Genomic DNA, 14875 nt, shown 5'->3' on the forward strand with positions numbered 1-14875 from the left:
AGGTGAATAAATTGATATCAAAATTACAAAACTGGTAAAATATAAAAGAGTTTAGTCCATTAGGACTAAAGCGAAACTTAACGAAATTAGCTCTGGGGCTGCATGTTTGTTTGCTTAATTCGAGAGGCTTAACAATGCAAAGGTAATGCGTTTGCGGAGTCGAACAGGCCTATTGCTTGGAAGGCAATTATCCTAACGTTGGACTACAAACGCAATTTCATTATATGGTACTTTCTTTGTATAACGCTATGACATCTACATTCTCAACGGGAATGTCATAATGTTATTGAGAATATGAATTATGTAATTTTCGAATCCCTATTTCTAGTGAGGCCTAAACGCATATCCTTAAACAATTCTTGGATTCAATGCAATATTTCATCTTGTTTGTCTTCCTTAGGTTTGAACCAAAGACCTTCTTATGAAATTCAATGAGTAAGTTAAAAACAATAAATAATTAACAGAATATTTTTTACAAAAGTATACACTGACGGGGTCCATGTGTATTTATGAAAAAGTAAGTGATATAATAGAGGGTAATGTATAAAAAAATAATAAAAATTACAAAAATCAAAATAATACGAAGCTTTCATTTCAAGTTTCAACAACCAATTGAACCAACTTGTTTTAGTAGATATTTTAAAAATATTAAGAGGTGAATAAATTGATATCAAAATTAAAACTGGTAAAATATAAATTTGTTTAATAGAAGTGTGAATATAAATTTTATTTAAAAAATATATATATAAAATGGAATTTATATAATAAAATTATTAAATTTGAAAAGAGTTTAGTCCATAGGTTTGCTTAAATCGAGAAGCAAAACTTAACGACATTACGCTCTACGGCTTGCTTATTCGAGAGGCTTAACGAATGCAAAGGTAATGCGTTTGTCGGGAGTTGAACCGGGTCTATTGTTGGAAGGCAATTATCCTAACCGTTGGACTACAAACGCAATTTCATTATATGGTACTTTCTTTTATAACGCTATGACATTTACATTCTCAACCGGGAATGTCATAATGTTATTGAGAATATGAATTATGTAATTTTCGAATCTCTATATCTAGGTGAGGCCTAAGCGCATATCCTTAAACAATTTTGGATTCAATGCAATATTTCATCTTGTTTGTCTTCCTTAGGTTCGATACAAAGACCTTCTTATGAAATTCAATGAGTAAGTTAAAAACAATAAATAATTAACAGAATATTTTGTTACAAAAGTATACAATGAAGGGGTCCATGTATATTTATTAAAAAGTAAGTGATATAATTGAGGGTAATGTAGAAAAAAATAATAAAAATTACAAAAATCAATAATACGAAACTTTCATTTCAAGTTTCAACAACGATTGAACAAACTTGTTTTAGTAGATATTTTAAAAATATTAAGAGGTGAATAAATTGATATCAAAATTACAAACTGGTAAAATATAAAAGTTTAGTAGAGGTTGCTTAATCGAGAAGCCAAACTTAACGAAATTAAGCTCTGGCTGCATGTTTGGTTTGCTTAATTCGAGAGGCTTAACGAATGCAAAGGTAATGCGTTTGCCGGGAGTCGAACCAAGGTTTATTGCTTGGAAGGCAATTATCCTAAAACAAACGCAATTTCATTATATGGTACTTTCTTTGTATAATGCTATGACATCTACATTCTCAACCGGGAATGTCATAATGTTATTGAGAATATGAATTATGTAATTTTCGAATCCCTATTTCTAGGTGAGGCCTAAACGCATATCCTTAAACAATTCTTGGATTCAATGCAATATTTCTTCTTGTTTGTCTTCCCTAGGTTTGAACCAAAGACCTTCTTATAAAATTCAATGAGTAAGTTAAAAACAATAAATAATTAACAGAATATTTTGTTACAAAAGTATACACTGAAGGGGTCCATGTATATTTATTAAAAAGTAAGTGATATAATAGAGGGTAATGTAGAAAAAAATAATAAAAATTACAAAAATCAAATAATACGAAACTTTCATTTCAAGTTTCAACAACCGATTGAAAAAACTTGTTTTAGTAGATATTTTAAAATTATTAAGAGGGGAATAAATTGATATCATAATTACAAACTGGTGAAATATAAAAGTTTGTTTAATAGAAGTGTGAATATAAATTTTATTTAAAAAAATATATATAAAATGGAATTTATATAATAAATTATTAAATTTTAAAAGAGTTTAGTCCATAGGGTTGCTGAAATCGAGAAGCAAAACTTAACGAGAGGCTTAACGAATGCAAAGGTAATGCGTTTGCCGGGAGTTAAACCCGTGTCTATTGCTTGGAAGGCAATTATCCTAACCGTTGGACTACAAACGCAATTTCATTATATGGTACTTTCTTTGTATAACGCTATGACATTGGACTACAAACGCAATTTTCTTAACCATTGGACTACAAACGCTATTTTACTATATGATACTTTCTTTGTATAACGCTATGACATCTACATTCTCAACCGGGAATGTCATAATGTTATTGAGAATATGAATTATGTAATTTTCGAATCCCTATTTCTTAGTGAGGCCTAAACGCATATCCGTAAACAATCCTTGGATTCAATGCAATATTTCTTCTTGTTTGTCTTCCTTAGGTTTGAACCAAAGACCTTCTTATGAAATTCAATGAGTAAGTTAAAAACAATAAATAATTTACAGAATATTTTTTACAAAAGTATACACTGACGGGGTCCATGTGTATTTATGAAAAAGTAAGTGATATAATAGAGGGTAATGTATAAACAAATAATAAAAATTACAAAAATCAAAATAATACGAAGCTTTCATTTCAAGTTTCAACAACCGATTGAACCAACTTGTTTTAGTAGATATTTTAAAAATATTAAGAGGTGAATAAATTGATATCAAAATTACAAACTGGTAAAATATAAAAGTTTGTTTAATAGAAGTGTGAATATAAATTTTATTTAAAAAAATATTTATATAATGGAATTTATATAATAAATTATTAAATCTGAAAAGAGTTTAGTCCATAGGGTTGCTTAAATCGAGAAGCAAAACTTAACGAAATTATGCTCTAGGGCTAATTCAAGAGGCTTAACGAATGCAAAGGAAATGCGTTTGCCGGGAGTTGAACCTGGGTCTATTGCTTGGAAGGCAATTATCCTAACCGTTGGACTACAAACGCAATTTCATTATATGGTACTTTCTTTGTATAACGCTATGACATTTACATTCTCAACCGGGAATGTCATAATGTTATTGAGAATATGAATTATGTAATTTTCGAATCTCTATATCTAGGTGAGGCCTAAGCGCATATCCTTAAACAATTCTTGGATTCAATGCAATATTTCATCTTGTTTGTCTTCCTTAGGTTCGAACCAAAGACCTTCTTATGAAATTCAATGAGTAAGTTAAAAACAATAAATAATTAACAGAATATTTTTTACTAAAGTATACACTGACGGGGTCCATGTGTATTTATGAAAAAGTAAGTGATATAATAGAGGGTAATGTATAAAAAAATATTAAAAATTACAAAAATCAAAATAATACGAAGCTTTCATTTCAAGTTTCAACAACCGATTGAAACAACTTGTTTTAGTTGATATTTTAAAAATATTAAGAGGTGAGTAAATTGATATCAAAATTACAAACTGGTAAAATATAAAAGTTTGTTTAATAGAAGTGTGTATATAAATTTTATTTAAAAAATATATATATAATATGGAATTTATATAATAAATTATTAAATTTTAAAAGAGTTTAGTCCATAGGGTTGTTTAAATCGAGAAGTAAAACTTAACGAAATTACGCTCTACGGCTTGCTTAATTCGAGAGGCTTAACGAATACAAAGGTAATGCGTTTTACGGGTGTTGAACCCGGGTCTATTGCTTGGAAGGCAATTATCCTAACCGTTGGACTACAAACGCAATTTCATTATATGGTACTTTCTTTTTATAACGCTATGACATTTATATTCTCAACCGGGAATATCATAATGTTATTGAGAATATGAATTATGTAATTTTCGAATCTCTATATCTAGGTGAGGCCTAAGCGCATATCCTTAAACAATTCTTGGATTCAATGCAATATTTCATCTTGTTTGTCTTCCTTAGGTTCGAACCAAAGACCTTCTTATGAAATTCAATGAGTAAGTTAAAAACAATAAATAATTAACAGAATATTTTGTTACAAAAGTATACACTGAAGGGGTCCATGTATATTTATTAAAAAGTAAGTGATATAATAGAGGGTAATGTATATACAAATAATAAAAATTACAAAAATCAAAATAATACGAAGCTTTCATTTCAAGTTTCAACAACCGAGTGAACCAACTTGTTTTAGTAGATATTTTAAAAATATTAAGAGGTGAATAAATTGATATCAAAATTACAAACTGGTAAAATATAAAAGTTTGTTTAATAGAAGTGTGAATATAAATTTTATTTAAAAAAATATATATAATATGGAATTTATATAATAAATTATTAAATTTGAAAAGAGTTTAGTCCATAGGGTTGATTAAATCGAGAAGCAAAACTTAACGAAATTACGCTCTACGGCTTGCTTAATTCGAGAGGCTTAACGAATGCAAAGGTAATGCGTTTGCCGGGAGTTAAACCCGGTTCTATTGCTTGGAAGGCAATTATCCTAACCGTTGGACTACAAACGCAATTTATTATATGGTACTTTCTTTTTATAACGCTATGACATTTACATTCTCAACCGGGAATGTCATAATGTTATTGAGAATATGAATTATGTAATTTTCGAATCTCTATATCTAGGTGAGGCCTAAGCGCATATCCTTAAACAATTCTTGGATTCAATGCAATATTTCATCTTGTTTGTCTTCCTTAGGTTCAAACCAAAGACCTTCTTATGAAATTCAATGAGTAAGTTAAAAACAATAAATAATTAACAGAATATTTTTTACAAAAGTATACACTGAAGGGGTCCATGTATATTTATTAAAAAGTAAGTGATATAATAGAGGGTAATGTATATACAAATAATAAAAATTACAAAAATCAAAATAATACGAAGCTTTCATTTCAAGTTTCAACAACCGAGTGAACCAACTTGTTTTAGTAGATATTTTAAAAATATTAAGAGGTGAATAAATTGATATCAAAATTACAAACTGGTAAAATATAAAAGTTTGTTTAATAGAAGTGTGAATATAAATTTTATTTAAAAAATATATATAATATGGAATTTATATAATAAATTATTAAATTTGAAAAGAGTTTAGTCCATAGGGTTGATTAAATCGAGAAGCAAAACTTAACGAAATTACGCTCTACGGCTTGCTTAATTCGAGAGGCTTAACGAATGCAAAGGTAATGCGTTTGCCGGGAGTTAAACCCGGTTCTATTGCTTGGAAGGCAATTATCCTAACCGTTGGACTACAAACGCAATTTATTATATGGTACTTTCTTTTTATAACGCTATGACATTTACATTCTCAACCGGGAATGTCATAATGTTATTGAGAATATGAATTATGTAATTTTCGAATCTCTATATCTAGGTGAGGCCTAAGCGCATATCCTTAAACAATTCTTGGATTCAATGCAATATTTCATCTTGTTTGTCTTCCTTAGGTTCAAACCAAAGACCTTCTTATGAAATTCAATGAGTAAGTTAAAAACAATAAATAATTAACAGAATATTTTTTACAAAAGTATACACTGGCGGGGTCCATGTGTATTTATGAAAAAGTAAGTGATATAATAGAGGGTAATGTATAAAAAAATAATAAAAATTACAAAAATCAAAATAATACGAAGCTTTCATTTCAAGTTTCAACAACCGATTGAAACAACTTGTTTTAGTAGATATTTTAAAAATATTAAGAGGTGAATAAATTGATATCAAAATTACAAACTGGTAAAATATAAAAGTTTGTTTAATAGAAGTGTGAATATAAATTTTATTTAAAAAAATATACATAATATGGAATTTATATAATAAATTATTAAATTTGAAAAGAGTTTAGTCCATAGGGTTGATTAAATCGAGAAGCAAAACTTAACGAAATTATGCTCTAGGGCTAATTCAAGAGGCTTAACGAATGCAAAGGTAATGCGTTTGCCGGGAGTTAAACCCGGGTCTATTGCTTGGAAGGCAATTATCCTAACCGTTGGACTACAAACGCAAATTCATTATATGGTACTTTCTTTGTATAACACTATGACATCTACATTCTCAACTGGGAATGTCATAATGTTATTGAGAATATGAATTATGTAATTTTTGAATCCCTGTTTCTATGTGAGGCCTAAACGCATATCCTTAAACAATCCTTGGATTCAATGCAATATTTCTTCTTGTTTGTCTTCCTTAGGTTTGAACCAAAGACCTTCTTATGAAATTCAATGAGTAAGTTAAAAACAATAAATAATTAACTGGATATTTTTTACAAAAGTATACACTCACGGGGTCCATGTGTATTTATGAAAAAGTAAGTGATATAATAGAGGGTAATGTATAAAAAAATAATAAAAATTACAAAAATCAAAATAATACGAAGCTTTCATTTCAAGTTTCAACAACCGATTGAAACAACTTGTTTTAGTAGATATTTTAAAAATATTACGAGGTGAATAAATTGATATCAAAATTACAAACTGGTAAAATATAAAAGAGTTTAGTCGATAAGGTTGCTTAAATCGAGAAGCCAAACTTAACGAAATTAAGCTCAAGGGCTGCATGTTTGGTTTGCGTAATTCGAGAGGCTTAACAAATGCAAAGGTAATGCGTTTGCCGGGAGGCGAACCCAGGTCTATTGCTTGGAAGGCAATTATCCTAACCGTTGGACTACAAACACAATTTCATTATATGGTACTTTCTTTGTATAACGCTATGACATTTACATTCTCAACCGGGAATGTCATAATGTTATTGAGAATATGAATTATGTAATTTTCGAATCTCCAAATCTAGGTGAGGCCTAACCGCATATCCTTAAACAATTCTTGGATTCAATGCAATATTTCATCTTGTTTGTCTTCCTTAGGTTCGAACCAAAGACCTTCTTATGAAATTCAATGAGTAAGTTAAAAACAATAAATAATTAACAGAATATTTTTTACAAAAGCATACACTGACGGGGTCCATGTGTATTTATGAAAAAGTAAGTGATATAATAGAGGGTAATGTATAAAAAAATAATAAAAATTACAAAAATCAAAATAATACGAAGCTTTCATTTCAAGTTTCAACAACCGATTGAAACAACTTGTTTTAGTAGATATTTTAAAAATATTAAGAGGTGAATAAATTGATATCAAAATTACAAACTGGTAAAATATAAAAGTTTGTTTAATAGAAGTGTGAATATAAATTTTATTTAAAAAAATATATATAATATGGAATTTATATAATAAATTATTAAATTTGAAAAGAGTTTAGTCCATAGGGTTGATTAAATCGAGAAGCAAAACTTAACGAAATTATGCTCTAGGGCTAATTCAAGAGGCTTAACGAATGCAAAGGTAATGCGTTTGCCGGGAGTTAAACCCGGGTCTATTGCTTGGAAGGCAATTATCCTAACCGTTGGACTACAAACGCAAATTCATTATATGGTACTTTCTTTGTATAACACTATGACATCTACATTCTCAACTGGGAATGTCATAATGTTATTGAGAATATGAATTATGTAATTTTTGAATCCCTGTTTCTATGTGAGGCCTAAACGCATATCCTTAAACAATCCTTGGATTCAATGCAATATTTCTTCTTGTTTGTCTTCCTTAGGTTTGAACCAAAGACCTTCTTATGAAATTCAATGAGTAAGTTAAAAACAATAAATAATTAACTGGATATTTTTTACAAAAGTATACACTCACGGGGTCCATGTGTATTTATGAAAAAGTAAGTGATATAATAGAGGGTAATGTATAAAAAAATAATAAAAATTACAAAAATCAAAATAATACGAAGCTTTCATTTCAAGTTTCAACAACCGATTGAAACAACTTGTTTTAGTAGATATTTTAAAAATATTACGAGGTGAATAAATTGATATCAAAATTACAAACTGGTAAAATATAAAAGAGTTTAGTCGATAAGGTTGCTTAAATCGAGAAGCCAAACTTAACGAAATTAAGCTCTAGGGCTGCATGTTTGGTTTGCGTAATTCGAGAGGCTTAACAAATGCAAAGGTAATGCGTTTGCCGGGAGTCGAACCCAGGTCTATTGCTTGGAAGGCAATTATCCTAACCGTTGGACTACAAACACAATTTCATTATATGGTACTTTCTTTGTATAACGCTATGACATTTACATTCTCAACCGGGAATGTCATAATGTTATTGAGAATATGAATTATGTAATTTTCGAATCTCCAAATCTAGGTGAGGCCTAAGCGCATATCCTTAAACAATTCTTGGATTCAATGCAATATTTCATCTTGTTTGTCTTCCTTAGGTTCGAACCAAAGACCTTCTTATGAAATTCAATGAGTAAGTTAAAAACAATAAATAATTAACAGAATATTTTTTACAAAAGCATACACTGACGGGGTCCATGTGTATTTATGAAAAAGTAAGTGATATAATAGAGGGTAATGTATAAACAAATAATAAAAATTACAAAAATCAAAATAATACGAAGCTTTCATTTCAAGTTTCAACAACCGATTGAACCAACTTGTTTTAGTAGATATTTTAAAAATATTAAGAGGTGAATAAATTGATATCAAAATTACAAACTGGTAAAATATAAAAGTTTGTTTAATAGAAGTGTGAATATAAATTTTATTTAAAAAATATATATTTAAAATGGAATTTATATAATAAATTATTAAATTTGAAAAGAGTTTAGTCCATAGGGTTGCTTAAATCGAGCAGCAAAACTTAACGAAATTACGCTCTACGGCTTGCTTAATTCGAGAGGCTTAACGAATGCAAAGGTAATGCGTTTGCCGGGAGTTAAACCCGGTTCTATTGCTTGGAAGGCAATTATCCTAACCGTTGGACTACAAACGCAATTTATTATATGGTACTTTCTTTTTATAACGCTATGACATTTACATTCTCAACCGGGAATGTCATAATGTTATTGAGAATATGAATTATGTAATTTTCGAATCTCTATATCTAGGTGAGGCCTAAGCGCATATCCTTAAACAATTCTTGGATTCAATGCAATATTTCATCTTGTTTGTCTTCCTTAGGTTCAAACCAAAGACCTTCTTATGAAATTCAATGAGTAAGTTAAAAACAATAAATAATTAACAGAATATTTTTTACAAAAGTATACACTGGCGGGGTCCATGTGTATTTATGAAAAAGTAAGTGATATAATAGAGGGTAATGTATAAACAAATAATAAAAATTACAAAAATCAAAATAATACGAAGCTTTCATTTCAAGTTTCAACAACCGATTGAACCAACTTGTTTTAGTAGATATTTTAAAAATATTAAGAGGTGAATAAATTGATATCAAAATTACAAACTGGTAAAATATAAAAGAGTTTAGTCCATAAGGTTGCTTAAATCGAGAAACGAAACTTAACAAAATTAAGCTCTAGGGCTGCATGTTTGGTTTGCTTAATTCGAGAGGCTTAACGAATGCAAAGGTAATGCGTTTGCCAGGAGTCGAACCCAGGTCTATTGCTTGGAAGGCAATTATCCTAACCGTTGGACTACAAACGAAATTTCATTATATGGTACTTTCTTTGTATAACGGTATGACATCTACATTCTCAACCGGGAATGTCATAATGTTATTGAGAATATGAATTATGTAATTTTTGAATCCCTATTTCTAGGTGAGGCCTAAACGCATATCCTTAAACAATTCTTGGATTCAATGCAATATTTCATCTTGTTTGTCTTCCTTATGTTCGAAACAAAGACCTTCTTATGAAATTCAATGAGTAAGTTAAAAACAATAAATATTTAACAGAATATTTTGTTACAAAAGTATACACTGAAGGGGTCCATGTATATTTATTAAAAAGTAAGTGATATAATAGAGGGTAATGTAGAAAAAAATAATAAAAATTACAAAAATCAAATAATACGAAACTTTCATTTCAAGTTTCAACAACCGATTGAACATACTTGTTTTAGTAGATATTTTAAAAATATTAAGAGGTGAATAAATTGATATCAAAATTACAAACTGGTAAAATATAAAACAGTTTAGTCCATAAGGTTGCTTAAATCGAGAAGCGAAACTTAACGAAATTAAGCTCTAGGGCTGCATGTTTGGTTTGCGTAATTCGAGAGGCTTAACGAATGCAAAGGTAATGCGTTTGCCGGGAGTTGAACCCAGGTCTATTGCTTGGAAGGCAATTATCCTAACCATTAGACTACAAACGAAATTTCATTATACGGTACTTTCTTTGTATAACGCTATGACATCTACATTCTCAACCGGGAATGTCATAATGTTATTGAGAATATGAATTATGTAATTTTCGAATCCCTATTTCTAGGTGAGGCCTAAACGCATATCCTTAAACAATCCTTGGATTCAATGCAATATTTCTTCTTGTTTGTCTTCCTTAGGTTTGAACCAAAGACCTTCTTATGAAATTCAATGAGTAAGTTAAAAACAATAAATAATTAACAGAAATTTTTTTACAAAAGTATACACTGACGGGGTCCATGTGTATTTATGAAAAAGTAAGTGATATAATAGAGGGTAATGTATAAACAAATAATAAAAATTACAAAAATCAAAATAATACAAAGCTTTCATTTCAAGTTTCAACAACCGATTGAACCAACTTGTTTTAGTAGATATTTTAAAAATATTAAGAGGTGAATAAATTGATATCAAAATTACAAACTGGTAAAATATAAAAGTTTGTTTAATGGAAGTGTGAATATAAATTTTATTTTAAAAAATATATATAAAATTGAATTTATATAATAAATTATTAAATTTGAAGAGAGTTTAGTCCTTAGGGTTGCTTAAATCGAGAAGCAAAACTTAACGAAATTATGCTCTAGGGCTAATTCGAGAGGCTTAACGAATGCAAAGGTAATGCGTTTGCCGGGAGTTAAACCCGGTTCTATTGCTTGGAAGGCAATTATCCTAACCGTTGGACTACAAACGCAATTTATTATATGGTACTTTCTTTTTATAACGCTATGACATTTACATTCTCAACCGGGAATGTCATAATGTTATTGAGAATATGAATTATGTAATTTTCGAATCTCTATATCTAGGTGAGGCCTAAGCGCATATCCTTAAACAATTCTTGGATTCAATGCAATATTTCATCTTGTTTGTCTTCCTTAGGTTCAAACCAAAGACCTTCTTATGAAATTCAATGAGTAAGTTAAAAACAATAAATAATTAACAGAATATTTTTTACAAAAGTATACACTGGCGGGGTCCATGTGTATTTATGAAAAGTAAGTGATATAATAGAGGGTAATGTATAAACAAATAATAAAAATTACAAAAATCAAAATAATACGAAGCTTTCATTTCAAGTTTCAACAACCGATTGAACCAACTTGTTTTAGTAGATATTTTAAAAATATTAAGAGGTGAATAAATTGATATCAAAATTACAAACTGGTAAAATATAAAAGAGTTTAGTCCATAAGGTTGCTTAAATCGAGAAACGAAACTTAACAAAATTAAGCTCTAGGGCTGCATGTTTGGTTTGCTTAATTCGAGAGGCTTAACGAATGCAAAGGTAATGCGTTTGCCAGGAGTCGAACCCAGGTCTATTGCTTGGAAGGCAATTATCCTAACCGTTGGACTACAAACGAAATTTCATTATATGGTACTTTCTTTGTATAATGGTATGACATCTACATTCTCAACCGGGAATGTCATAATGTTATTGAGAATATGAATTATGTAATTTTTGAATCCCTATTTCTAGGTGAGGCCTAAACGCATATCCTTAAACAATTCTTGGATTCAATGCAATATTTCATCTTGTTTGTCTTCCTTATGTTCGAAACAAAGACCTTCTTATGAAATTCAATGAGTAAGTTAAAAACAATAAATATTTAACAGAATATTTTGTTACAAAAGTATACACTGAAGGGGTCCATGTATATTTATTAAAAAGTAAGTGATATAATAGAGGGTAATGTAGAAAAAAATAATAAAAATTACAAAAATCAAATAATACGAAACTTTCATTTCAAGTTTCAACAACCGATTGAACATACTTGTTTTAGTAGATATTTTAAAAATATTAAGAGGTGAATAAATTGATATCAAAATTACAAACTGGTAAAATATAAAACAGTTTAGTCCATAAGGTTGCTTAAATCGAGAAGCGAAACTTAACGAAATTAAGCTCTAGGGCTGCATGTTTGGTTTGCGTAATTCGAGAGGCTTAACGAATGCAAAGGTAATGCGTTTGCCGGGAGTTGAACCCAGGTCTATTGCTTGGAAGGCAATTATCCTAACCATTAGACTACAAACGAAATTTCATTATACGGTACTTTCTTTGTATAACGCTATGACATCTACATTCTCAACCGGGAATGTCATAATGTTATTGAGAATATGAATTATGTAATTTTCGAATCCCTATTTCTAGGTGAGGCCTAAACGCATATCCTTAAACAATCCTTGGATTCAATGCAATATTTCTTCTTGTTTGTCTTCCTTAGGTTTGAACCAAAGACCTTCTTATGAAATTCAATGAGTAAGTTAAAAACAATAAATAATTAACAGAAATTTTTTTACAAAAAGTATACACTGACGGGGTCCATGTGTATTTATGAAAAAGTAAGTGATATAATAGAGGGTAATGTATAAACAAATAATAAAAATTACAAAAATCAAAATAATACAAAGCTTTCATTTCAAGTTTCAACAACCGATTGAACCAACTTGTTTTAGTAGATATTTTAAAATATTAAGAGGTGAATAAATTGATATCAAAATTACAAACTGGTAAAATATAAAAGTTTGTTTAATGGAAGTGTGAATATAAATTTTATTTTAAAAAATATATATAAAATTGAATTTATATAATAAATTATTAAATTTGAAGAGAGTTTAGTCCTTAGGGTTGCTTAAATCGAGAAGCAAAACTTAACGAAATTATGCTCTAGGGCTAATTCGAGAGGCTTAACGAATGCAAAGGTAATGCGTTTGCCGAGAGTTGAACCCAGGTCTATTGCTTGGAAGGCAATTATCCTAACCGTTGGACTACAAACACAATTTCATTATATGGTACTTTCTTTGTATAACGCTATGACATTTACATTCTCAACCGGGAATTTCATAATGTTATTGAGAATATGAATTATGTAATTTTCGAATCCCTATATCTAGGTGAGGCCTAAGCGCATATCCTTAAACAATTCTTGGATTCAATGCAATATTTCATCTTGTTTGTCTTCCTTAGGTTCGAACCAAAGACCTTCTTATTAAATTCAATGAGTAAGTTAAAAACAATAAATAATTAACAGAATATTTTTTACAAAAGTATACACTGACGGGGTCCATGTGTATTTATGAAAAAGTAAGTGATATAATAGAGGGTAATGTATAAACAAATAATAAAAATTACAAAAATCAAAATAATACGAAGCTTTCAATTCAAGTTTCAACAACCGATTGAACCAACTTGTTTAAGTAGATATTTTATAAATATTAACAGGTGAATAAATTGATATTAAAATTACAAACTGGTAAAATATAAAAGAGTTTAGTCCATAAGGTTGCTTAAATCGAGAAGCGAAACTTAACAAAATTAAGCTCTAGGGCTGCATGTTTGGTTTGCTTAATTCGACAGGCTTAACGAATGCAAAGGTAATGCGTTTGCCAGGAGTCGAACCCAGGTCTATTGCTTGGAAGGCAATTATCCTAACCGTTGACTACAAACGCAATTTCATTATATGGTACTTTCTTTGTATAACGCTATGACATCTACATTCTCAACGGAATGTCATAATGTTATTGAGAATATGAATTATGTAATTTTCGAATCCCTATTTCTAGGTGAGGCCTAAACGCATATCCTTAAACAATTCTTGGATTCAATGCAATATTTCATCTTGTTTGTCTTCCTTAGGTTTGAACCAAAGACCTTCTTATGAAATTCAATGAGTAAGTTAAAAACAATAAATAATTAACAGAATATTTTTTACAAAAGTATACACTGACGGGGGGTCTATGTGTATTTATTAAAAAGTAAGTGATATAATAGAGGTAATGTAGAAAAAAATAAAAAAAATTACAAAAATCAAATAATACGAAACTTTCATTTCAAGTTTCAACAACGATTGAAAAAACTTGTTTATTAGATATTTTAAAAATATTAAGAGGTGAATAAATTGATATCAAAATTACAAACTGGTAAAATATAAAGAGTTTAGTCCATAAGGTTGCGTAAATCGAGAAGCGAAACTTAACGAAATTAAGCTCTAGGGCTGCATGTTTGGTTTGCGTAATTCGAGAGGCTTAACGAATGCAAAGGTAATGCGTTTGCCGGGAGTTGAACCAGGTCTATTGCTTGGAAGGCAATTATCCTAACCATTAGACTACAAACGAAATTTCATTATACGGTACTTTCTTTGTATAACGCTATGACATCTACATTCTCAACCGGGAATGTCATAATGTTATTGAGAATATGAATTATGTAATTTTCGAATCCCTATTTCTAGGTGAGGCCTAAACGCATATCCTTAAACAATCCTTGGATTCAATGCAATATTCTTCTTGTTTGTCTTCCTTAGGTTTGAACCAAAGACCTTCTTATGAAATTCAATGAGTAAGTTAAAAACAATAAATAATTAACAGAAAATTTTTACAAAAGTATACACTGACGGGGTCCATGTGTATTTATGAAAAAGTAAGTGATATAATAGAGGTAATGTATAAACAATAATAAAATTACAAAAATCAAAATAATACAAAGCTTTCATTTCAAGTTTCAACAA

General features: G+C 29.4%; 6 non-coding genes across 6 annotated transcripts; all 6 read right to left on the minus strand.

The window, feature by feature from the left end:
- Nucleotides 1–3081: 3081 nt before the first annotated feature.
- Nucleotides 3082–3153, minus strand: TRNAG-UCC. Its single transcript has one exon. It is a non-coding gene; the product is annotated as a tRNA-Gly (tRNA).
- A 2914-nt stretch (nt 3154–6067) lies between these two features.
- On the minus strand, nt 6068–6139 carry TRNAG-UCC. Its single transcript has one exon. It is a non-coding gene; the product is annotated as a tRNA-Gly (tRNA).
- A 1343-nt stretch (nt 6140–7482) lies between these two features.
- On the minus strand, nt 7483–7554 carry TRNAG-UCC. Its single transcript has one exon. It is a non-coding gene; the product is annotated as a tRNA-Gly (tRNA).
- Nucleotides 7555–8154: 600 nt separating this feature from the next.
- TRNAG-UCC lies at nt 8155–8226 on the minus strand. The gene has a single exon. It is a non-coding gene; the product is annotated as a tRNA-Gly (tRNA).
- A 2020-nt stretch (nt 8227–10246) lies between these two features.
- TRNAG-UCC lies at nt 10247–10318 on the minus strand. The gene has a single exon. It is a non-coding gene; the product is annotated as a tRNA-Gly (tRNA).
- Nucleotides 10319–12331: 2013 nt separating this feature from the next.
- TRNAG-UCC lies at nt 12332–12403 on the minus strand. Its single transcript has one exon. It is a non-coding gene; the product is annotated as a tRNA-Gly (tRNA).
- Between the last annotated feature and the right edge of the window lie 2472 nt (nt 12404–14875).

Source organism: Ipomoea nil, unplaced genomic scaffold (assembly GCF_001879475.1).
Source record: "Ipomoea nil cultivar Tokyo-kokei standard unplaced genomic scaffold, Asagao_1.1 scaffold1516, whole genome shotgun sequence".
Lineage (NCBI taxonomy): Eukaryota > Viridiplantae > Streptophyta > Magnoliopsida > Solanales > Convolvulaceae > Ipomoea > Ipomoea nil.